Raw genomic sequence first — 26119 nt, forward strand, 5'->3', positions numbered from 1 at the left:
CCCACACGTTTGGTTCGCCCAGGTCGAAGCCGTCTTCGATCTGCACCGCGTCACCTGGGAGACTACTCGGTTTCGCCACTTGCTTTGCAACCTGCCGCCTGAGGTGGCTGATGAAGTGGCAGACGTCATTGGTGCACCTTTGAACGATGCTTCATACCAGCGGCTGAAGCAGAGTATTCTCGACCGAACCGCGGCGTCCCAGAGCGCGCGCCTCCGGCACCTGCTCACCCACGAAGAGCTTAGAGATCGCCACCCTTCCCAGCTGCTCAACACCATGCGACAGCTCGTAGGCGCGAGCAACGTGGACTCGAACGGTGCACTTTTAAAAGAGCTCTTTCTGCAGCGCTTGCCACAGTCCACTCGCATCGTTTTGGCTGCTGCAGGGGACTTGACCCTCGACTGCGCCGCCAAGCTTGCCGATAGAGTTCACGACGCGACTTCTCCCTCAGTCACTACCCTCGCTTCGACAGCAGAGTCATCGGCCGTGTCCCGCTTAGAGGCTCGGATCGATCAAATCGCCGCTTCCATTGAAGCGCATAGGACGTCCTCTGATCACCGATGCGGCCCCTCCCCACGTCCTGGCCGTCGTTCGTCTTCCCCGGGAGGTTCTTGCTCGCGCAGCCCTCGAAGCTCGTCTGTCTGCTGGTACCATCGCACTTTCCAGCACCGCGCCCGTCACTGCAATTCCCCGTGCAGCTGGTCGGGAAACGCGAGGCGAGATCACTGATGGCGGCATGTGACCTCGCCTTACAACCCGGCCGCCTTTTCCTGGTCACGGATCGCATTTCTGGTTTGCGCTTCCTTTTAGACACAGGTGCTGAGGTCAGTGTACTACCAGCCACCAAGGATGAGCGTACTTCTAAGTCACCTGGGCCTACGCTACGTGCAGCCAACTCTACCTCTATCGCCACGTATGGTCTGCGGTCCCTCACCCTCGACCTTGGTTTGCGGTGTGCCTTCCGGTGGGTCTTCGTAGTGGCCGACGTCAATCAGACCATCCTCGGCTCCGATTTCCTGACCCATTTTGACCTAGACGTCAGCATGCGTCACCATCGCCTGATTGACAGCAAGACGCGCATTTCCATCCTCGGCGTTCTGTCTACTGTCGCTCCAACTGGCATCTGCAAGTTGCTTCCCTCGTCGCCGTACGCAAAAATCCTCGAAGACTTCCCTGAGGTTACGAGACCCTGCAACTTAAAGCAGCCGCCCAAGCACAGCGTTACCCTACACATCGTCACGCGTGGTCCACCAGTCGCAGCTCGGCCGCGCCGCCTCTTCGGTGAGCGTTTGGCGACTGCTAAACGCGAATTCGAGCACATGCTGGAACTCGGTATTATCCGCCCGTCATCCAGCAACCACGCGTCTCCACTGCACATGGTTCCTAAGAAAAGTTTAGACTGGCGTCCGTGCGGCGATTACCGGGCGCTCAACGCTCAGACTGTCCACGACAGCTATCCCCTACCCCACATCCAGGATTTCACAAGCCACTTGGAAGGGTGCACTATCTTTAGCAAAGTGGACCTTGTCAAGGCATATCACCAAATCCCCGTCGCGCCTGCCGATATCCCGAAGACGGCCATCACTACACCCTTCGGTTTGTTTGAGTATGTGCGCATGCCCTTTGGGCTACGCAACGCAGCTCAAACATTTCAAAGGTTCATTGCCGAGGTGACGCGCGGCCTTCCGGCTGTATTTGCGTACATTGACGACATCCTCGTCGCGAGTCCCACTCCACAAGATCACGAGCGTCACCTCCGAGAACTCTTTGAACGCCTTCAACAATTTGGCCTGGTTGTCAACGCCCAGAAATGCGTCTTTGGGACGTCCGAGCTTGAGTTCCTGGGCCATCACATCTCGGCGCAGGGAATTCGCCCTTTACCCTCTCACGTTCAAGCCGTGAAGGATTTCCCCGAAACTACCAGCCTCCGCCAGCTTCGTGAGTTCCTGGGCCTGGTGAATTTCTCGCGACGCTTTATACCCCACTGCGCCGAGCTTCTGCATCCACTGACTGAGCTTCTACGCACAACCAAGAGCTCCTAATCCGCGATTTCCTGGTCCCCCGAAGCTCAAGCCGCTTTCAACGCTGCTAAGCAAGCCGTCACCAATTCGGTGCTCCTCATCCACCCGAGAACCGACGTCCCCACTCGCATCATAGTGGATGCATCCAGCGTTGCAATCGGCGCTGTTCTCCAGCAGAGAATCGATTCCGAGTAGCACCCGCTGGGTTTCTTCTCTCGGAAGCTCCAACCCGCCGAGACGCGCTACAGCGTTTTTGGTCGTGAGCTGCTCGCCATTTACGCCACCATCCAGCACTTCCGCCACTTTTTGGAGGGCCAGTCCTTTTACGCCCTTACGGACCACAAACCTCTGGCGTACGTTTTCCGTACTAACTCCTCCAAATACGTCCCACGGGAACTCCGTCAGCTCGCCTATATTTCGGAATTCACGACGGACATTAGGCACATCAAAGGTACCGACAACGAGGCTGCTGACGCGCTTTCACGCATTACCTCCATCGGCACTGCTGCATCCGCTGTGGACTGGGAACGCCTAGCTCAGGCGCAGATTGAAGACCCTGAGCTGCAGGCACTGGCGGGACCACCCGGGTCCCTTCGTCTACAACTTGTGCCTCATCCGTTCGCGCCTGGCTCACTGTGGTGTGACATGTCAGCGGCGGTGCTTGGACCTTTCGTTCCGGCTGCCTTTCGTCGTGCTGTGTTTCACTCGCTCCACGACATCTGCCACCCCAGCATACGAGCCACGCAGCGCCTCATTACACAGCGGTTCGTCTGGCCGAGCATCAACACTGATGTCCACCAGTGGGCCCGTTCATGCCTCGCTTGTCAGACAGCCAAGGTGACCCGCCACACGAAGACCCCAACGCAGCCTTTTCTGCCACCTAGCTGTCGCTTTGACCACGTTCATCTCAATTTGGTCGGACCATTTCCTCCCTCCCGTGACTGCCGGTACATTCTCACAATGATTGACCGCTTCACCCGATGGCCCGAAGTCGTACCAATTCCGGACATCACGGCAGAAACGGTCGCAAAAGCCTTCGTTTCGACATGGGTTTGCCGTTTCGGCTGCCCGGCATTGTTACCACGGATCGAGCCAGGCAGTTTGAATGTACTCTGTTCACTTCCCTAAGCCGCTTGCTTGGCACTAAACACTGCCGCACCTAAGCATACCACCCCTGTGCCAACGGCATCGTTGAGCGGCTCCATCGCCAGCTAAAAAGTGCTCTCACTGCGCGCTTGGATAGAGAGCACTGGGTTGATCACCTTCCTTTAGTGCTTGTTGGCCTGCGTGCCGTCCTTCGTCGCGACCTCGGCTGTTCAACTGCTGAACTTGTCTACGGCGCACCCCTGCGGCTTCCTGGCGATTTGTTAGTCCCTACGGCCTCCTCGCCCCAGCCGCTTGAGTACCTCCAATGCCTGCAGGACTGCATGCAGCACCTGCGACCGGTCCCACCTCGTTCTTCTGACCACCGCATTTTTGTGCATCCCGACCTGGCGTCTTCGACTCACGTTTTCCTCAGGCGGGACGCTGTAAAGGCGCCTCTTACCCCCTCCTACGATGGACCGTACCGTGTCCTTAAAAAGACCCAGAAGTCCGCCACCATCCTCTTGAATGGCCGCGAAGAAGTCGTCTCGTTGGACCGCCTCAAACCGGCCTACCTCGAGACGCCACCCAACGAACTCCGCGCAGACATCGCAGGCCTAAACACACCACTGCTCGCCCCCAAAACCAACGCCCGCCTACCTCGCCGTCGCCTCACGTTCGACATTCCGTCTGGGCGGGGGCCCTGTAGCGCCCTCTGGTTGGTGCTCTTAGCCGGTGCCTAGGCGCCGGCTATAAAAGAGAAGAATAAACAAACGAGCGGCGCGTGCTGGGTGCGCCAGCACGGCACGGGCAGTTCGATTCGGAAAGCCTGCCACGCTGGTATCTTGTCTCTTGCGCTGCGCTGCGACCCCGCGGTACGCTAGAAAGTAAAAAGTAGGATCAACGAAAAGAAGCAAACACACATTAGCAGTTAAGTCCTTGGAGCGTACCATTCTTTAGCACATTTAAGCGCAATGGGATTTTGTGGTTCACTTTATAGTAACAACTACATTGCTAACTCTACTGGCAACTTTTTAAGAACAATTGCTAGATATTTCTAAGACGTCAGCGGTCACTGCTTGGACAAAGAAATGACGGGACAGAGAAAATCGATCAGTCTCTTAGCCACTATTGCTGAAGAATAGCAGGATGTGCAATGACTCTTTGATAACGATATCGCCCTTTGGATAATAATCGCTAAAGGACCTTGGAGATGCGCAGGTGTACTACGCGGACAGGGGCATCATTATCTGTTTTGGTGAGGGTGTGTCACGGCTAGGGTGGTGCCGAGAGGTTAAAAGGTAGGGAAACTGTGCTGCAAGAGTGGGTGGGTCTTTAGAGCACTCATGCTTGGGTAATGTTGCGCAATACTTGCACCTTCAGAACCTTTGCAGGATCAAAGATGTGGCGATGATGGGGGGCTGGGCGGGGGGAACATCTCTACCTCCGCCCCTCATACAACGTTGTGGCACAAGAAGTGAGACAGACTTTGATGAAGCGGCAATGTTGCAACGGGTGGCCATGAACACAGAATCCTGCGGCTACTCGCTGATTTCCGCTTTCATTGCGAACGGAGCTACCAGTTACTTCCTCCTCTCGTCACAAAATGTTACGTTAATCAGGTGAACCATACGTGCGAAAAAATGTTTAACGATTCCATAAAAGTCCGTTTGTATCGAACGAAACAGCACTATCTCGTGTTACATTCTACTGAAGTTGCATACCGATTCGATTTTGAGCGGTGTGTGAGATGTACTAGCTCTTAATTTTCTCATCTAAGCTTTGTGACTGAAGAAGGGCTGTGTACTAACGTGTTCAAGGCGTTTCTTAAGTACTTCACAACCGACGGCGGTCGCATTCGAATGCCGACAGTGAACGCTTTCACATTACCCGTTACTGTAGCTAGCCATGAGGACACCCTTCTTGGAAGGGTCTACTCGAAAATGGTTATTGAGATAGTCTCTTATCGCAATGAACCGATTCAGCTGCATTTGCTAACCGCTTCCTTATAACTTTGCTCCTGATTTTCCTCTTCACTTTTCAGCGGATGCCTATGAGTTTCAGTGCTTAGTCGAAGAACAACATTTACTTCTTCAAAGGGAAGCTGCAGAAGAAAAGGGTATAACAGTGGGTCCACTACCAGAGGTAAGAAACAATCGTCACATAAGCTGTCAACACGGAGTTCGAGAGTGCGCGGGGTTAACTATTGGTATGCAATTATATATTTTGTAAAAGGGGAATACCTTCCTTATCCAGGCCATCTCTGTTGTTACACTGGAGATTTTTGTACAGATCTTAATTAGGCAATTATTCACAAAAGAGGAACATCCGCAGAAAAATGAAAGTACATGAGATGCAAGGAACAACAGTTGCTGACAAAAGTTCCTGTTTACGGTGATCGCAAGAATAGGAACCTAGATGGCGTCGGCTATAATGGTAGCACCTTTTCGAGATTGGAGGTATATACTGATGCAGATTCACAACAACCTCGGATAGTTCGTAACAAACAATGGTTAATGGATTAGTAGCAACAATTACTTGAGGTGGCAGGATTCTACATGAGCTATACTGGGCACCGAAAAAGCACATGCTACCAGGAGTTTACCGTTTAGTTTCTTACAACGAGAAAGGGGTTTCATTCTTCTGGTGTTCATTGAGGGGTCGAAAACTTTAAAGCCACAACTTAGTTTTGTGAACATGCGGCCGATATGAGTGGTACAATATCGTCTCTCTAGGATACTGCACAGCTCTGACGTCTCTATTTTGGTAAAACAGAATCCCCGTATGTTAGCTTAAACTTTTCCTAGAAAAAATTACGCCCACCTCCCCTTGCGGGAACCCTGGTGTGATGCGACGCCGAGGGGGTTCAAGCGCAAGCGGAAAGCCACCGTCGACCGAAAGGCCGCCGGAGAGCGGCACACCGGTTATATGCGCCGCACGCCTGAAGGAGACGAGAGCGCGGAGAGAGAGACTACTGCTCATGCGCAGCACCGCGCGCAGCGCCGCCCACCAGTGGAGTGAGAGCGCGCTGGGACGCACACCCACAGCTGTTGAGAGATTGTTCGCTCTCACCTGGGTACGCACCGGCGCCAGTGCGCCTGCCGCGGCTATAACGCAATACAATCCAACACAATCCACTTTAATCCAATTCAATCAAAATCCTATGAAATCCAAGCTAAGCCAAGCCAAGCCAAGCCAAACCAAGCCAATTCAATCCAATCAAATCCAATGCCCCTCACGAGAGAGTGTTCGCTATCGGAGATGCGAGGGGGTGAGCGGAGGAGAGTGCGGCCGCCGATGACGACGACGGACGCACGCAGGAAGTACAGTGCCGCGGACGAGAGATGCTCAGAGCGTCGCACCAAAAAAAATCAACAATGTTGCCTCCTCTCAAACAAAGACCCAGTAAAGGTGTCTTCACGAAGACGCAGGGGCAACGTGTTTATTAGGCAAAGTGAGTGAGTGAGTGAGTGAGTGAGTGAGTGAGTGAGTGAGTGAGTGAGTGAGTGAGTGAGTGAGTGAGTGAGTGAGTGAGTGAGTGAGTGAGTGAGTGAGTGAGTGAGTGAGTGAGTGAGTGAGTCAGTCAGTCAGTCAGTCACTCAGTCAGTCAGTCAGTGAGCGTGAGAGGGAAAGAGGTTCTCTGCCTGCACATCATATTAGGCGAAGTGCCTACCTTGCGAGGTGGAACAGAGCGATAACTGGGTTCTTGTTAGGAATATTGTGACCAAAACACAAGGGCGCACACTTCTTCGCCGTCGTCTTGGGTGGTCCGTTTGTACACCGCACCGCATTTCATGCACATACTAACAGGGCGAATAGCGGCTACGTCGTGAAGGCGCGCCGATGCACATGCGACATTACTCCCCTCCCGAGAAGGGCACTGATTTGATGCAGCAGAGAATTACACGAAGGAGCCGGACATCGCGACAAGTATTGCTTCAGTCGCACTACGTGCACGACCTCGGGCCGAGTTCGAGGACATCCGGCGCAGCCAGTTCTAGTAAATGCGGCTTCATACATGGCGTTGCCCACTTCTCGAAGTTCTGTGTACGGGCCGAAGTTTTTCTAATAGCCCGCGGCGTCTGATTGGGGTCCATACCCAGAGCCAATTGCCATGAGGGAAGGCGGCGTGTGGATGCCGTAGGTCGTAGCCGGGGCCGTTTCACAGCTGGTGCTGCTGCATTCTAAGCTGGGTCAAAGCATGTGCATCTTCAGGGCGGTGTACAAACTCGTGGACAGGGGTATCTCGGTGATTGGGGTGTACAAACTCGTGGACAGGGGTATCTCGGTGATTGGTTATGTTGATTGATTGTAGCGTTTAACGCGCCGACTCGACGCAAGCGATGAGGCGCGCCGTAGTGGAGGGCTCTGAATTAATTTTGACCACCTGGAGATCTTTACGTGTGGCAAAATATCGAACACACGGGCGTTTTTGCTCATAGCCTCCATCAGAAAAGCGGCCGCCGCGGCCGGAAATAGAACCGCGGAATCGAAGCGCCGGTGGAAATCGTCGTCAAGATATACCAGACATGTTTGTCACAGCAAGACAGAGAAACCCGTGTCCATCTTTCTATAAAATGTTGCGGGCGCTGAGCACAACGCAAAGGGAAGAAATGTGTACTGTTCAAACCTGTCGGGAGTAAAATTGCCGTCTTTTCGCGGTAACGCTCATGTACTTCAATTTGCTGGTGTCCGCTCTTCAGGTCCGTTGACGAAAACTAGCGAAAATGTCGTAATCGATCGAGTGAGTCACTGATTCTCGGACGAGGACACACTCGCTCTTTCGTTACCAGGTTCAGTTAGCTGTAATTGGCGCCCAATTTAAATCAGTCATCCTTCGTTTTGACAATGACGACGCGTCACGCCGAGGGACTTGTCGATGGCTGCATGACGCCGTCATCGAGTATCTACTGGACCTGCTGCCTTATGGCATCCCATTTTTTTTGCGGGCACGCAGTAGGGGTTCTGTCAAACGGGTTGGTTATTTGCGGTAGTATTTATTCGGTGCTTGACCAACGGGGTTTGGCGGACAGCCGTCGTCGATGAGAAACAGTCAGCAAAGTGTTTAAGAGCTCAGAAAGCTGGTGTTGCTGTGTTGGCAGGAGGTTGCAGTTAACATCGATTATTAGCTCACTCGGTAGCACAGCTGAAGCTTCAGTCTACACAACGAAGCTGCCCGTGGCATCGGCGGCGTCTTCGAAGATGGCAACCAGTGTCCCATTGGCAACTCGGCGACGTTCACTTGCACATTTTTTCAGCAGGATCTACACCACATGCTAGCGTGAACAGTCCTCTCGCAACGGTGATTTCATTGTCAAGAAGAAGGGTACTCATGACCTCAGCAATACCAAGGCCACTTAATATGTCGTCGAACCTAAAGGAAAACCAGCATGCAGGGCCTTGGTGGTAGGCGAACATCGCCGTGGATTATTCGCGGGTGTGTGGAAAGTTGTCGGCAAGTTCGGGTGGGTTATCATCCCTAGAAAACTCAGAAACTCTTCACCGGCAACGATTTCCCCATCATGCTCGTTCAATAAGTCCACACGTATAATTCGGTATCTGCAAAACTGCGGGAGGACGATGAGCGTGGCGACGAATCCGAGTCACCAATGCAGACCCTCGCGGTGCATTTCCCTACAGGCGTCATTGGGTGACCCCCGGCTGTTCGAATCTAGGTCCGTTCCACGGAATCTGGAATTTTCTGAGCCTGCCACATAGTTGCCGAGATAGTTATCGAGTTGTGCGCTCCGGTGCTCATTAAGGCGGCTTTCGTGCACGTTGACAAAAATAAAAAACGGCAGTCACGTTTGCGTCGACTGCGGTGCTTCGACTATTGTTGCCCGTGTTGGCTTTGGACACCGCGGGGCAGGTGGGCTTCCAGAAATGCGGCGGCTGGGTGAACCTCGGAGAGTTGGGGATGGCGAACGCGATAGACGGAGTGGTGCGGGAGCTCGGCGCTCGGCAAGGTAGTCAGAAATGCTACGGGTCTTTCTCCAAATTGGGAACGAACGGCGTTGGTTGGGAAACCAGACAGTCCGATTTCGCGGTGGGGCCACTGGCAGCTGGTGTGCCCTGGTTGTATACAGTGATAGGAGAGCGGCTGGTTGTCAGAAGTTCGCGAAAGGTCGGTCTTGCGTAATTGGGACGATAGAACGGTTGTGGAGCGAGCGATGAGGTGGGGTGGAATTGCTGTTGGGAAGTAAGAGGAACTGGTTGTTGTGGGCCGCATTCACCTGGATGCGGCGGGGCGATTGTAATACGCGTTGTGGCAGTTCTGGTGGCAGCGGCGGGAGCCTGGGCAGTCAGAGCGGTTGCGTAGGGGACTGGGCATAGAGAGTCTGGCTGCATTTTTGGGAAGGGCAAGGCGTTGCGAATAATATTGCGCACTGTATTGGCGACGGACGCCTGCACGGCCACTTACGGGATGATTTAGAACTTAGCAAGCTCTTCTCTCAAGACTGCGCGGATGAGATCCCGAAGGTGTTTTCTCTCATCCGTGCCATATTATGTTCTGGCGTCATTGCAGGCGTATTGTCGGGACCACTTTGTTGTAATTTCTCAATGGCAGTAGCCCCGATGATGAATTTTTTTTAATTGCGAAAGTTTGAATCCTGGTCCGTACGTGGCAAATTTTGGACGAGCCCGGCGAAAAGCTGATTTTTACAGCCATGCATAGAATGGCGTACTTTTTTGCATTCTGACAGGACTTCACCGGGTCGCCTGAAAGCACAGGCCATGTTCTCCACGAACGTGGCCACACTCCTATTATATTTCTGAGTGCACGCTTCTAGCAGACGCTGCGCTTGTTCACGGCGGTCGGCTTTTGCGAAAGTCACTTGAACCTCCCGGCGTTACGTCCTCTTAAGTCCGCAGGGTCGGGTCCTAAATTTTGAACCAGGTTCTTGCGCCGTTCACACACGACAAATAGACATTTTCGAGATTTTGGGAGGCAGTCCGCTGGTTGAATGCAGCCACATGCTCGAACGGTTCGACCCAGTCTTCGTAAGCCTCGCTGCGAAAGCAGATGGGATTGCGAGACTGCTGCGCGGTCACCGAAGTAGGCATCGCCTGCGCCAATTCTCCTAGCTGAGAGATTTGCCTCCTTGGTGCAGACTCCTCGAGAGGGCACTGTTCTGGAGCAAGGCCGAGCATCCTTTCGAAGTCATCGTCTGTTGCACGTGGCCTTCATCGTCCGAGCCGCCACGCACCATATCACAGCTCGAACACGACCGTGTGCCTGGATGGTCGCTTGTGTTTACCGCTGACACTTTGCGCCGGGATAACGCACACACAGTTAACGTGTAGGCCACGGATTAGCGAGCTCACTGCTCCTTCCTACATACCCTTGTGAGGAGCTCATGACAGATTATCCAACTTCCGTCTGGCTGCGAAGTCACCATAACCACACAATATTTTAAAGTTCCGTTATGAAGTAATATTAGCGCAGAAACGAAGATGGGAGACACGTGACAAGCGCCAGCCTGCGCTCTAGTTCGGTCCGGTTCGCGTTCGCTCTAGACAATTTGTTTCACAACCTCCACCAATTCGCCCCAATCGGCGCCCCGTCTTTTACATTATCGAGAGGCCAATCCCTAAAAAGGATCTCGAAAACCTTGGCAGGCGGGCGACCCATTTACCAGTTCCAAGTGATCGCTGCAACTTCTATATACTCATCTAAAAATTTGCTTAAACATGTACGGTGGCTGCGTTGTAGGTTTCTGTCTCGATATTGAGGTGAATGATCACAGCGGATTGATCACATTCATTTTTGCGTGAGATAGCGAGGCATCGAGGTGTTGGGAGTTGGTGCTCCTCTCGAAACTTGCTAGCCTTTTGCGCTGTCTTTCAAAAAAAGCATATATTTTTTTCTTCAAAACCTAGTCTTATTCTCTGTGTGCCCTCAATAACTAATTGTAATTGCGATCGGTCCAAATGCAATATGTTTGTTCTAAAGATTCGAGCAATCTTTTTGCTAATATGAGTTAGGCCATCAGAATCAAAGCCTTGACATATCGAGGATTAAAAAAATCTGGCTAATTACCAATCCGGGAACAAATGGGTAAGTGATTCACGCGTAAATAGGCTGATTTAACTGCAAAGTATTTGAAACATAACTTTAGCAGATGCTAAAACTCTGTCCTACCCTTTGCTGTCTCCAGAAAACGTTTTTGTGACTGTATATATCCTAGCTGTACAAGTCTAAAAACTGAAAAAAAAATGTTCGTTTGAAATACTGTTATTTGAATATATTTGTAGAGCAGAAAAATCAGCATTTTAGTGCACCGAGTATAATTTACTTAGGCAGCAAAACGTATTTAATACCTTAACGGCAGTTTTCTCCCGGAAATAAAATATGCACAAACATTGTATCCAGTTCGTATTTCCACATTTAAGTAGATTTGTTTGCAGTTAGCGAACTTTCCGCCTCCAAAGCAATGGTATTCTGCAGGGGTACCTGTAAAAGTGCGTCTTAGTTTATAGTTAAAGTTTTCCTCCAGTCGTACAAAAGGTTAACTAATTGTGGTATTTATTTTGTTAGGCTATTGTTGTGTGCAAAAAAGTTCCTAATAAAAATTTTGTACCTCAGGTTACACTGGAAGAGCTTCCCGAATGGATTTTGGAAAAAAACTGTCTGCCCGACTTAAGCTCATCCGATATAAATTCACGCTGGGATTTATTGTTCCAGTCCTTTTCCGGGCTTCAAACCTGATGTACGAGTTTACGTCTGGTCAATACGTAAGTAGACCGGTGTGACACTGGCGGTCACTTTGCCTAGCACCTTGCTTCCAATCTGGCGTTTTAACCCGGCTTAGGTAGCAAAGCAAAGCAGGTGGAATTTGTTCAATAATTATGAAAGATGATATTGCTATTTCACTTATTTAGTGGAAAGTTTAACTTACTTCTTTTGCGTAGCATATTTAAAATTCATCTGTGTGTGATTGCGCAATAAATGACAAATTTTCCTTTTAATTATTCTTGGGAAACCTCTCCGAAATTCGCAAAACGTCTTGAAGCGCCATGTACCCTACTACATTTGTGGACCATAATTTTAGTCGTCACTGATTTTAGTATAGAAAAATGAAATGAAATACTTATTGTGTTATAATGAGAGCGTTGCGAAAATCTTTACCCAGCCGTATTCTGCACAAAACATTGTTACCTGCATATTCTCAAGAAATCATTCGCTTTGTAAGGTTTCTGTTGTAAAGATAAACTGATGAAAAGATAGTTGTATTGCAGCTAGCATTTTCACAAAGAGCAGATATCAGGATAGTGTTATAGTGCTACATTTTAAAGGATTTGCTTATTTAATGGAAAACCTCACTGCTGCGTATGATAGTTGGCTACATGTTCACAATAATTACAGGCTTTATTGAAGGCAAGAAACCTCTGTGGATGTAAATAATAAATATTGCCGAGCTAGGTCATTTCGCTTCGTTGTTTGTCCTAGTGAGACATTTCTTAAAGTTTGCCAACAAACTCCCCTCTTGTCACGGTTTTAAGTACTCAACAGAACATTTCAAAAGCGTTGTTCGTATTCTGGAATGTAAGCCGGAAATTCAAGCTGAGGTGTGCTTCTGGACAAATAGTCACCGTCCCTCAATTTCAAGCATGGTAACTGGCTGAAGAAAATGACACTAGAGTGACGGGATATAGGCGGCCACACATATGAAACAACGCGCCACTGTGCTGCCTTCTTTTTTAGGAGAATGGAGGAACAGGCTGAGACTTCCACGTCAATGGGATGTCGTCTGGCAGCAAACAGCTTAATGGTCAGGAACAAACAGTCTAATTGTTAGAGATTTTATCAGGCTACATCTAAGACGAGTGTTTTGAAGTTAGATGAAGTGTAGTTGTTCAGGGATTCGTAAAGGATGTCCCGTGTTTGATGTGCGAGAGAAGCAATATATATACAGAGGCTTTGCAAAGCACTTTATTTTGCTGCTATGACCATAGCACTTGTTTAATAAGGAATATGTTCAAACGTTCATACCGAAGTTTGTTTCACATAAAAGATGTGACAGCAACTGGTTTACTGTCTACCCTCGTCGTTGAAAGTTGAAAGTGATGATTTTGCATTGTTACTTGCTGATTTACTTTTCCTAAATTAACGACCAGAATTTGGTCGCTTTTCTAATCGCTTACAGTGCATGATGACTCTTATAAAGGACACATGCCGGTGTGAAGGGCCATTGGTGGCTCTTCCTGTTGCCGTCGGTGCTAGGATAGCAACTGGTTTGCATGAAAAGCACGCTTCTGTGGTCGGGCTGGTGCATAATACAGTACGCTGGCAGGACCTAGCTTCTATTTCTTGACTCGATTGCCGGATAAACTTAAACTCGCGCGATAGTGAATTTTCAGGCATGCGTAGAACAACAAAAAGATGAGAAGATTAGTGTTTGATGAACTGTTGATCCAGAAAACAAAAGAAGCAGGATTTTCGAGGCTGTCATCGGTGATGCGCGATACGCTGGTTAAGTTGGTATCAAAGAATGTTTTAGTCTTTGCTTCAAAAAATTACCTTGTCACAAATTTGTGGTGCATTTTGTCTACAAACCCCTCTTCATGGTGGCCGTCCATTAACATCAGTAGCGTGGAAATTTGGGCTTGTTGGTTCATAACTTACAAATATGTAGCGCAGAAGACGAGAGACACAGACAAGTAGACACACACGGCGCTAACTTCCAACACCTTTATTGAAAACGATAACACACATATATAGGCAAGAATCCCGTGACGTCACACACATGCGTACATCAGCGCGAACGCAAGTAGGCAATCTCTTTTTCTGATAATTTGATAGAAGTCGAACTTACACAAGAGCTTCCAAACCTGGTTAACTTTTCCGCCTCAATGATTTCACGTGTACACTTGTCCTTACTCTTACCAATAATAACACATTTATCAAGGAATGGTTTGCAATCTGTACATGCGTTACAGTGCATAACTAGTAGTCCATCTTGTTCATTCTTCTTTTTTACATTGCGATTGTGCTCACGACGGCGATCATTTAAACAACGACCGGTTTGACCAACATACTGTTTACCACAAAAGAGGGGAATCTGGTAGACAACACTATCTATACATTCAACGAACGAAGTTTGGTGTTTCTTTTTACAATTGTTAGAAATCTGCCTATCACCCTTATTTATCTTACAAAGCCTATTCAACTTCTCAGGGGCTGAAAATACAACTGGCACATCATAACGTTTCGCAATACGTTTCAAATTGTGGGACACAGTATGTAGGTACGGCATAACTATCATTTTTTTCTTAGTTTGACCAGGATCAGCGACACAAGGATGGTCTACAGATACAGGGATGGTCTACAGATGGTCTACACATAAACCGGATAAACCTTTTAGACCTATTGTGTCTGAACGTTGCACCTGGCAACGACAGCTTTCTCAGTTTCTGCAGAGTAAGCTTAGTCTTCTTAAATTTGAGGACCCATACTTGGTTAAAAACTCTAACGAGATGCTCGAGTTTGTACAATCTGGCAACAGTGATAACCTTCTGGCGTTCTCTGTAGATATTAAAGATCTTTATTATTCTTTGCCACATGACATTTTACCAAAATCTGTAGAAGATTGCATTGACTTGTTTGGTTGCGTGGCCTTTCAAAATTCCGTGGGTATGGCTGTAGATAGTTTTTAGAAATTTTATCCTTTTATCTGAGGTCTACTTTTGTCTTGTACGCCGATAAATCCTATCTTCAAAAAGAGGGTATTTGTATCGGTTTACGTATTGCGCCAATCCTAAGTGACATTTTTTTAGTCAAACTGGATATGCCCGTTAAGGATACCCTAGTTAAAATGGGGGTTGTAAGAGCTTTCAGATACGTTGATGACTTTTTGTTTTTTATTGAATGTGACCAGGCTTCCTTTGAATCCCAGACTTTAAGCATACTCAGTGTGCTCAGACAAAGGTTCAACCCGCTCGTTCTAACGCATGAAATGCCTACTAACAATAAGCTTACATTTCTGGATATAAGCCTCACCTTTCACCCTATGCATACTTGTTGGGTTTATGAACCACGCAGTAATAAACCGCTTCTTCCCTTCAGTTCCGCCCACTCTAAATTAGTCAAGAGAGGCATTGCCAACCTTTGCTTTCTTAATGCCCTTCGTAAATCCTGTCCGCACTTGATGTCTGGTAGTCTTCTTCAACAGTGCAACAGGCTTTCGCTCGCAGGATATCCCTGCCATCTTCACATTTCTGTTGCTGATGCCTTGTGAAGGAACCTAAAATGTGTAGACCATCCCTGTGTCGCTGCTCCTGGTCAAACTAAGAAAAAAATGATAGTTATGCCGTACCTACATACTGTGTCCCACAATTTGAAACGTATTGCGAAACGTTATGATGTGCCAGTTGTATTTTCAGCCCCTGAGAAGTTGAATAGGCTTTGTAAGATAAATAAGGGTGATAGGCAGATTTCTAATAATTGTAAAAAGAAACACCAAACTTCGTTCGTTGAATGTATAGATAGTGTTGTCTACCAGATTCCCCTCTTTTGTATTAAACAGTATGTTGGTCAAACCGGTCGTTGTTTAAATGATCACCTCCGTGAGCACAATCGCAATATAAAAAAGAAAAATGAACAAGATGGACTACTAGTTATGCACTGTAACGCATGTACAGATTGCAAACCATTCCTTGATAAATGTGTTATTATTGGTAAGAGTAAGGACAAGTGTACACGTGAAATCATTGAGGCGGAAAAGATAACCAGGTTTGGGAGCTCTTGTGTAAGTTCGACTTCTATCAAATTATCAGAAAAAGAGATTGCCTACTTGCGTTCGCGCTGATGTACGCATGTGTGTGACGTCACGGGATTCTTGCCTATATATGTGTGTTATCGTTTTCAATACATGTGTTGGAAGTTAGCGCCGTGTGTGTCTACTTGTCTGTGTCTCTCGTCTTCTGCGCTACATATTTGTAGGTCCATTACCAGTTGTGTGACAAAAGTGGTGGGTTCAATTGCAACAGAAGGTGTATAAGGGTTGTCCTTGTCCAAGGCTATTTTAATTTATAATCGATTGCTGCACGTCTGAGGGTGCGCGCTGAGACTTACTGTTGAGTAGTCAGTCTACGCGCACCGATATTATCAAATGTGTGCAGTCGGATCAAGGCACATTAGTGCTAGAGTTACGTGGGAGCTACGTCAAAAGCTTTGTTTCATTGGGGTTTGGGGAGCGCTCTGAGTTCATTCTTGTGAAAGACTGATAATATATTTAAATAAATTTGTTGCTTGGCCAGTAATTCTGTGTGCTTATGGAAAACATACGCCCTCAAAATGCCGGGAAAACGAGCACCCAAAATGATGAATACGCGTGCGAACTTGCCACTTATGACCTGAACATTTTTGTTACGCCTACTCGCCTCCATAACCATGCCTTGCAGTAGGACGGACGCGGTAAGGCAATCGGAAGATACTGAATGGATAGAAACAGCCATGTAGGGTTATTTTTTGTGGAAACATTTCACTTTTGGTTTTTCTTTAACGTGAGTGGGCGGTTAGATAAGGATGACGTTGAAGCAGAGAAACCCCTAAGCCCGTCTCCTTTGGTCGTAGTGAGAGCAGATGTTTCTGCCCCCCAGGTCAGTTATTACAGATGAGCTGTCAAGGGCTGGATATGGAAAGAGATGTTGTGCGTTGATTTTGACAATACATAGCCGGATATGTATGAAGCACGTAAAAGCCGTTTTGTGTTGCCTTCTTGAAGGTCTCTTGGTGTGATGTTTCGTCGTTTTTTTATCCACCTTGAAAGACATCCCGAGCGACATCTGGCAGGTCTTTTTCAGATTGACGCACGCACATAGAGAGAGAGAAAGAGAAATACTTTATTTATGGCCAGCAGGAAGTGGGAGGTCGGGATGCGCAGAGCCTGCTCATCCCACCCACGTTCACGACACCTTAGGGACTAGGCCCCGCCGGCGTCGGTGTGAGCGGTGCGCGAAAGGTACTCGGGAGTTCGTCCCTTTCCGCCCCATCTGTGACTCGCTCCGCTTCTGCCAGGTGAGAGCAGCCTCGAGCTGCTGGACGGCTAGAGTTTGCGCGTCCAGGTCCATCGAATATACGGCACTCGTTATGGTGTCCGGCAGCCGGCCGTAGAGGTCGGAAGCTTTAGCGTTATCCGTTTACGTGTTCATGGTCGCAAGTGGGTGGAAGGGGCGGGTGTATGGGCGCTTCTGGGCTTTGTGCACTGCGCGACTGAGGCGTTGCACGCTTCACCGTGTGAGATACATTGCCCCCTGAAGGGGATGACTCCCATCCTTAAGACTCGCAAGTGATGACGACGATTCCTTTTGGTTACAGATAGGCAGCTTTTGTTTTGGTCGCTTGTGAAAGGTCTTTTGCCAAGCGCAGTGCGGTATTTCTTCGTTTATATGAAATGTCTTCTGCAAGAAAGTGTCATTTGTTAGCCAGCGCTCGGCATATTGCTTCTTTCGACGCCGCTTTACTCCAGGAAACGTTTCATTACCCAGCAATTAATACCCGCTAGCCTTGTTTTTCATTGTATTGGGCTGGGGTAGCGCAATGGGAGCCTACCCACGGTTCGGGGAGAGTTCGAGGACGCCTAAACACTTCTCAAGGGTTCCGGTTGAGAAATCATTATTGTTTCTTGGTAAAATTTTATTGTCCAAGCCTACGCAGCAGACGATTTTCTGTCCCGTTGTTTAAGGTGTTCGCGCTGTGGCCGCATTTCAGCATTTGACTTGCTATCTGTTCCGGCGTTACACTTTGGAATGGCCTCAATCTGTCTCAAACGCATTGAGGTATTGTTCGTCTTGCTTCTCTACTCTAGTTCGTTATTGATTGATTGAAAAGGTTGCACGGTGGGTGATATTGTAGGCAGTGATGGGGTACACTACAATACAACGCAGGTAAGGGGGCTAGCATGGGAGAATTAAATACAATCCAGAAGGGATTGGTACATGTGAGATTTGGGTAGTTTGTTACTCCAACGGAGGAGAATCAATTACTGTCTAGCTAAGGTGTGTGCTATGGAATGGCTCGCACTATAAAACCTCCGCTTTTCGGAAACGTGTCGGGTTGTTTGAATGTGTCGCAAATGAAACAGTATAAAATGGTAGCCTCATACTCCTTCCCTTTAAAATAACGCACCCTGGCTAAAACGATTTGCCACCATGGTGGCGTATTCGGTATAACTGCCCTTACCAGAAGTGGAATAAGTTTTGCAGTGATTCGAGTGATGGGAACAGAATAATTACAGTGGCGTGAACCCAGAATAATGGGAGAGGCTTTTTCCCTGCAGTGGGCGTATATAGGCTGGTGATGTGTATGAACCCAGATAAACTATAAAACCCGCTACCATCTTCGAAAATTAACATGGGCTGTACAGGGTAATACGTACTCTGCTTCCAGAGGTTTTCAACAGGAGAGTACATTTCACACTGGCTCACTTCTGCATTTTCCAGCAATTTAAAATGTTAAGCGCACAGTACCAGTGAAGCTAAAGTGGAACCATAAAATGCAGGGACGCTATACAAAACGGGCATACCGGGCAGGAGCATGCTTTATCTTCCCCAGTGTAGTTTATTCTTCAAAGCCTCGTTTGTAGGTGTGCCTTGGTCCTTCAATGTACGTTGGTACTCTAACAAGGGAGGCGGACTACAAGTGCTTGGCCCTGCGGCCTGGTCGTAAGCCAGCAAACGGGCATTTATTTTTCGCAAGAATCACTTGAACAGGTTTCTTGAAGCCGCGTTTTTTAGGAAAAGGGACGAATAAATACATGTACAATAGCAAATAAATTTACGGGGCAAACACGCAATCCAGGAACTGCTGACGTCACACGATATTACACAAGCAATGGCGTGCAACATTTTCCTATGGCTGGACTTATGCTTGTGTAGAAAAAATTGTTTGTGAGTACGGATGTAGCGAACAACGGGGCTAGGGACATTACTGAACGGCGTCAGGGTTGTTATGTGACATGTAGAAACTCTGAATATAAATCGAGTTTATTTCAGCAACACCAGTTTGTATATATTGACAACGTAGAATAATCTTGTGGTACTTGAAATTTAAAAAGATATATTCATAATGGTGTACCCAAACACTTCAATTGCACTAGTTCGAATATTTCCCTATCTCTGAGAAAGTTCCCTACACCTAAATATCTGGGAACATTGTCTGATGCAACCTTTTCTTCTGATACAGGAGCTCCGATGGGTATTGGGACTCGAAAGACGGGACTTCTTTGTTGGACATTTTCTTCACGGAATGATTATTGAGAGCGTCCACGCAGTCGTGATTGTTGTTTGCCTGATGTTCCAGAATATCACAATAACATGCGACGTCCAAACCAATTCGTCAACTTTGGTACATGGTAGGTGTCGAACAACAATAATGAAGCGAACAACAATGAATGTTTTTTTTTTGTTTTGCATAGAGATCTGTGAGATTAGGGAGGTTAGCAATGCAACAGATGTGAAGAAATTTTGAGAAGCGCTTTCTGTCCAGTTGGGACTTCATTGCAATTCAAAATACCTCTTTTGTATTGGTAGCAATTTTGAGCAGCCCATCTGACAGCGTGGCACAAGCAGTACTCGCATTCCGTTATTTACATTACCAGCCTCTGTACGTGTGTCCACAAGGCTTGTGAATGCTCCGAATTGTTTGAAGTCAGGAAGTCTGCACCACTACAGCGGCTCCCGCATGTGCCAAAAATCTTAAGACAGACGTACGTGCTTGACATTGCTTTTTAAGAAGAAATCATTATCTAAACAGACGATTCGTTAATTCGTGAGTCTAGCCGCTTGGGCATGGCCCGAACAGTTAGGGCTTTATTTTTGGCTTATACATTTTTGTAGTGATTTTGTTGTTGTCTCTCCAATTGCTAAGCACATTTTCTTATCACTGCAAACAGCAATGAACATTCCTGTAGCTAAACAGCCATTGCTTTGTTTTCTTTTCCATCCACACTCTTGCACTGTTTATTGACATACGAATACGTAATTATTAAGCCCACACTCAAGCTTCTGTAGCATACTATAAAAAATGAGACGTTTTATAATAGTTTTGCTCCAAAAAGGAATGACACTATAGGTTGAAGCACGAGGCAATCGTACTTATCTATAGTGCTGAAAGAAAAGTTAAGCTATCAAATGTGCGCATTTATATAGGTTATATTATTCACTCTCTATGCCGCAGTTAGCGGCAGCTGTAATCGTGACGCAGCAGCACCACCACATGATGATGACGGTTGGATTTTTTGTTTCAAGACCAACTAGGGGCACTAGCAGCCCCACTCCAATAATACTCCACGAGGGCACGACTTCCCATGAAAACGCTTTTAATAAAAACAACTTCTACCGTACCGTCGGCCACAAACTCTTCATGAATGACAAAAACCTTAGCTGTGACTGCAATAACACATGCAATAGTCATGGAGTGCAAGGCAATGCTGTGAGTATGCTTACGTATAGCTGGAAATAGGTGGTACGCAGTGTAATATCTAAAGGGCACCCTGGAGGGGAGATGCATCAAAATCCCCTGAGAGAAAAAAAAGAAACAAAGAAACAGAAATTTGAAGTGCGCGCTGGGACGAAACCAATAAACGAACGCCATGCCTAAACACCCAGGCATCATAGCCAAAGATGGCAGCGCACTGGTCAGCCAATCAGAAAGCGCCGCGCCGGAGGCAAACGGCGGGATGACCAAATATGGACACAAAAAAATCACGCCATATCCACGGAATGAATGATGATAAGTGGGGCGAAGCTCGAAAGGGGGAGATCATCGGTAACAGTAACTCTCCCGTGAATGTTCGCCCATTACATCATTAAGAAAACCGTAAGACTGTGTGCGTACATTGTACAAATCAACTTTTATTTTCGGAGTCAATGCTCCCAGGCCCAGACCTGCTGAAAGATCCCGCGCCATCGAGGACTACCCCGCACCTTACCACAATTTGTCACGTAGGATGGGACACAACAGTAAAGAAAGAACTTTTATTTAGGAACTTTATTCAGGAAACAAGACGAGAGGAAACGAGCAAAGGTCCTTGCGTCTCGTTCGATCTCCGAGAACGACTGCCTGCGTTCGTGGCGTGATCTCTTGCGTCATCTCCCCCTCGCAGTGCACGTGCGCTCGCGCCTCCGTTGGCGAACACAGACGAGCTCGCGCTCCCGGTGCCGAGTTTGCGCTGCCGGTTGCAGCCGGTTCTTGCGCGTGCAACGCGGCCCACTTTGCCACATCTCCGAAAGCATGCGGCGGTCACGTACCACGACTCACAAGGGATGGACAGACCCATGACTTAAGGAGCTTCGCCCCTAAAAGGCAAGGAGCCAATCACAATGTGCCGCAGTCAAGCCCAGATGTGTTAAAAGCGGGGTGCGCAAGGATAAGGCGGGAGGCAAGAAACCATGAGGCGGAAGGAGCACGTAAACTTCAAGGAACGAGCCAGGGGGACGCGGTCAGAAAATCGACCATGCCATCTGAGCCTAGGCCGGAGCGGAAAGACTTCACATCGATTCTCACGTCCTAGACGCATCACGAACCTGTGTCTTCGGTGCCCCAGCGGCAGCGGGCGGGCACCTGCGGCCAACGTATACGCTACATCGACTTTCGCTTCGACGGCCCCAAACGGCTACGTTCGTGCCGAGACGTACCTGGGACGCCCAGCGGCAGGGGCTACATGGGGGTGGCCACCGAGGAAACACGTCGGGACGCGCGGAGCCCACGCCGCCCAAAAAACGACCGCGCGCATCGAACGCCGGCATCAACACGAAACGAAGGCGGCTACCACCCAGTCGCGGCCACGCTGCAGCTGCGACAGGTCAGCGGCTACGACCGGGTCAGGCCGATCAATTAGGGACATAGACGTGGGATAAAACTGGAGAGTTGTGAGGAGGAAGAAATGAAGAAGAAGTTCTTGTATTGAGTGTATAAGAAATAAATGCGTAAAACTCTACTGTAGAAACTTTTGGCTGTTGGGGTGCATTGTATTCCGGAATGTATATTTAGGGTTGAATGGTTAGCGGTTTTGTAATGTTTATTTCTTGATGGCTTTGCTGTATTGTTTTTCCAAGTGTGCATTAAATGTGTGTGTTGTTAAACACGTCAACCGCTATCCTGCGTCCATCGCTCTGAGCTCGTCAAGACAACCTCACAATCCGTTCACCTGAGATAAAAAAACAATTTTTCACGTGAACCCTACAACAAAGCAATAAAAAAAAGAATTGTACAAAACTGCTAGCCATTCAACCCCTAATTAAATATACCCGAACACAATCCACACCAATATCCACAATTCTCTCCGATAAAGTTCTCACAAATATTTTAAATTCACTCAATACCTCGAGTCAGAATTTATTTCTCACCACAACTTCCTTGTGCCTGATGTTCCAGAAATAAGTCTCTAGTGCACCGGCCTACCCGAAATGAAATCAATCACAACAAAGTCGCTACAATAAAGTTCATGTACATTTTAAACCAATGACCCCTTTTCCCACTCCACTAATTACCGTAATTACCCGATTCTAACGCACCCCCGATTCTAACGCGCACTCTATTTTCCTGGCAAAAAAAACGAAAAAATTTTCACTTCCGATTGTAGCGTGCACGGAACTTTGTGAGCAAGAAAAACGAATGCGAGATAAACGGGCGATTTATTTCTCAAAGTAATCTCACCCACCTCCCTCCTCGTCGCTCTCCGCTGACCACAACATCTTGTCCTTGGTGCCGTCAAGCGTTCGCGATGCCACACTTCATAACGAACGTTCAACCATGATCCATGGGATTGTGGCCCACGCCTCGCACGCCCATCCTGCGAACTTCTCCAGAGGCGCACGCTTCAGCCGACCACTCGTTTTGAACGCGCGAGAGCCGCTGCTGCCATTGCTGTTATCAAGTGCGCAAGTGTAACAATTGGACGATCTGTGTGAACGCCGATAGAAAAGCCTGGGCGCCTATAGGCTTCCTGCGTCCCAAAAATTGTTGCTAAAAGCTTTGGCGCCATCTTAAGATGGCTATGGGCGAGACAAAATTTCCGTTGTTTCGGCGGTTTTGGTTTCGTATCCGATTCTAACGCGCATGTGATTTTTCAACCTATTTTTCTGGAAAAAAGGTGCGCGTTAAAATCGGGTAATTACGGTAGTCATCCTCTCTTAAGTACTATGAGCAGCTTGTCCATATCTGGGTCATATATTACGTGCCTACTGAACTGGCCTACCTCGGTCGTCGGCACTCACGTGTCGTACCCTCGCGTGGCCGCGACTTGGTCGTAACCGCCGTCGTCTCTTGCTGATGCCGGCGTTCGATGCGCGCCATCATTGCCTGTACGGTGGGGCATCCGAACGTCCCAATGTGTTTACTCGGTGGCACCCCCCTGGTAGCCGCTTCCCCTGGATGTCCTAGGTAGTCTCGGCGGCAACGTAGTCCTTCGGGGCCATCAAAGCGAAAGTCGACGAAGCCCAGAGGTTGGCCGTAGGTTCCCGACCACCGCCGCTGGGGCCACGACAACACAGGTTCGTGGGTCGCCTTTGATTCCGTAGCTGATGCAAAGTCGGCCTGCTGCGCCCAGGCTTGGTAGGCATATTCGGTCGTCAAGCCGCGTCCCTCTGGCTCGTTCCTTGAAGCTAACGTGCTCCTTCCGCCTCCTGGTTTCTTGCCTCCTCCTCTTTGCGCGCCCCACTTTTTACCCCCTTGGCTTGATCGCGGCACCATAGTTGGCTCCTTGTCTGTTTTTGCCAATATTTGTCCATCCCGCCATTTACGGCGTTCTCTTATTGGTTCACAAGTGCGCCCCCATATCTGACCATGGTGTCTCGGTGTTTAGGTGCGACGTTCGTTCTTTCGTTCGGTCCTTGTGCGCATTTCGAATTTCCGTTTATTTATTCCTTTATTTTCGCTCGGGGGGTTTCGATGCATGAACAGGGGTGCAGTTCACATAAGGCACACATGTTTGCTTGCCTGCTTCGCTTGTGCTCGATCTTTAAGTAGAAGGTATGCTCATTAAGGAGGCACTTCTACGTCTTTTGCTGACGAATGTGGCCTTGCACCAGCCCCAGCCCCACCCTTAAGCGTATAAACGTTTTGCCCTCAAAGTAGCTGATTTTCACCATTGCCACAACTTTTTCAGAAGAGTTAACTCAAAAGCCCCCATAGAGCTAATATACATTTTGTTAAACCGGCAGCGTATGAACCAACCTTTTACGCAGGGCGAGCTGCAGCTGTATTGGGCGGAATTTAACGTTATCGAAGAAAAACCATGACACGTTGGTGGTACGCGCAAGACCGCACGTGCTAGCAGAATATGGAAATGGTCCCATAACGAGCACAGTTTCTTCTACGCAAGAATCAGCCACAGGAATAGCATAAAAGCTTTCGGCGCTCTACCCATCTTGACAGCAGCCACCTAAGCTTACCGACGTGGCATTCAGACACGATGATTCATCACTTTGCAGCAGTGCTGGCATTTGTGTTACGCTTGTACAGAACTGTGCATGTCGTACTATGCCGAACATCTCAAAACATATATTAAACTATTTCCTTATTTTGTATCTAAAAATACCAGCTCTCACACGACGAGCAGGACCTTAAACGGGTCCTGAAACGCCTTTTGAGCACATTCAATGAACTAGGTTGGGTGGTCAACATCATCTCTGCCAAGTAAACTGTTTGCGTGCAGCGGAATCCTCGAAATTTCGTTGTAAGGCTTGTTGCCTTGGTCGCATCGCTTCTTCTGTTTTTGTTCTCCGCCTTGTTCCCGCACGCGCGTCATTGATTCTCCTATTTTCGTCACGCAGCAGAAATCTTGCGATTGGGAGGCTTTTTCTCGCACTTCCGGAAAAGAGAACCGTTGTTTGCTCAGCGTCGAAGGCTCGCGGCGGTGCCTTTGGTTAATGAGAGCATCCTTCAGTTCGTTCATATTTATGTTTTTTCTTCTATTACCGCGCTTCTCGTTGAAGCGCGTTGGCTATGCCGACACGACGACGACACGACGCAAACTTCCCAGTCGGTGAAGGGCCTGGTCACACGGTGCCGATGGTGACGTGTGCACGTCGGCCGATCAAAAGTCGGCGTGGTGTGACTGGCTCGTTAACAGAAGCCCCAGACAATACTGAATGGCCGAACGGTCGGCGGGCCATCAGGATTTCAGTTTTGTTTTGGAACACATTTGTTGTGCAATTAGCGAAGTCAATATTCTACTATGGTGAACACCCTAGATTCTGAAAGCAATAAACACGACCGGAAACAGCAAAAGGTAAAAGATGCAATGCAGGTGGTTAAGCGACCCGCCTGCACTTCTAATCTCTTCTTTGCGCGCGGATATTACTATCGCTAAAGCGGGCCCGCACTTGTTTTAAACATTATCACCCGTGAAACGTTAGTGAGCTTGAACTTACCGCACATGTTTATCCGACCAGTTCCGAACTTTGCTTCCCAAACCTCGGCCATTAATACTACAGACGGGTGCCGGAAAGCCAGTGTATATTTCACGTAGATTGTGAGATAAATTAGAATATGAGTTCGACGTGATCGCCAGATGGCATAAAATGAAGGCACCCCCTTGAGCGACGCCTATCCCGGGATTTATAGCCGGTCTCGCCAGGCATCCGCTTTTGCTCATTGCCAGGCATCCGCTTTTGCTTTTGTCCGACATTTGAAAGAACGCTTGTCGCTTCCGAAGGAGGCTTCGCTAGCAGCCGGTTTTGTAGGGTCTGGGTGTCCGGTGGAAGCGGGCAAACACAGCGCTTAGGGGTTCCAAGTATATTTCCTATTTTGTCGGTCCAAGTGCAAGCAAGCCTCCTCGACCCGATCACGGCGATGGCCTGAGAAACGTTCTAAAGATGTCTAGTACCGATCGAAATGCCGGGATGTAATACTTCAACTGCCTTTATATGCGCGAGCATGGCGTTGCCACAATATGACAAAGCTAGACATTGCTGCTCGCGAGCGGGCAATTAGGCAAAAGATAAACCGACTTTGATTGGGAACGCATATACGCTCAGCTTAACTAGCTGTCTGGAGGCTGCAGGATTCATA

This window comes from Haemaphysalis longicornis, unplaced genomic scaffold (genome assembly GCF_048455015.1).
Source record: "Haemaphysalis longicornis isolate Haplotype H1 unplaced genomic scaffold, Haemaphysalis longicornis Haplotype H1 scaffold_15, whole genome shotgun sequence".
In the NCBI taxonomy this organism is placed as follows: domain Eukaryota; kingdom Metazoa; phylum Arthropoda; class Arachnida; order Ixodida; family Ixodidae; genus Haemaphysalis; species Haemaphysalis longicornis.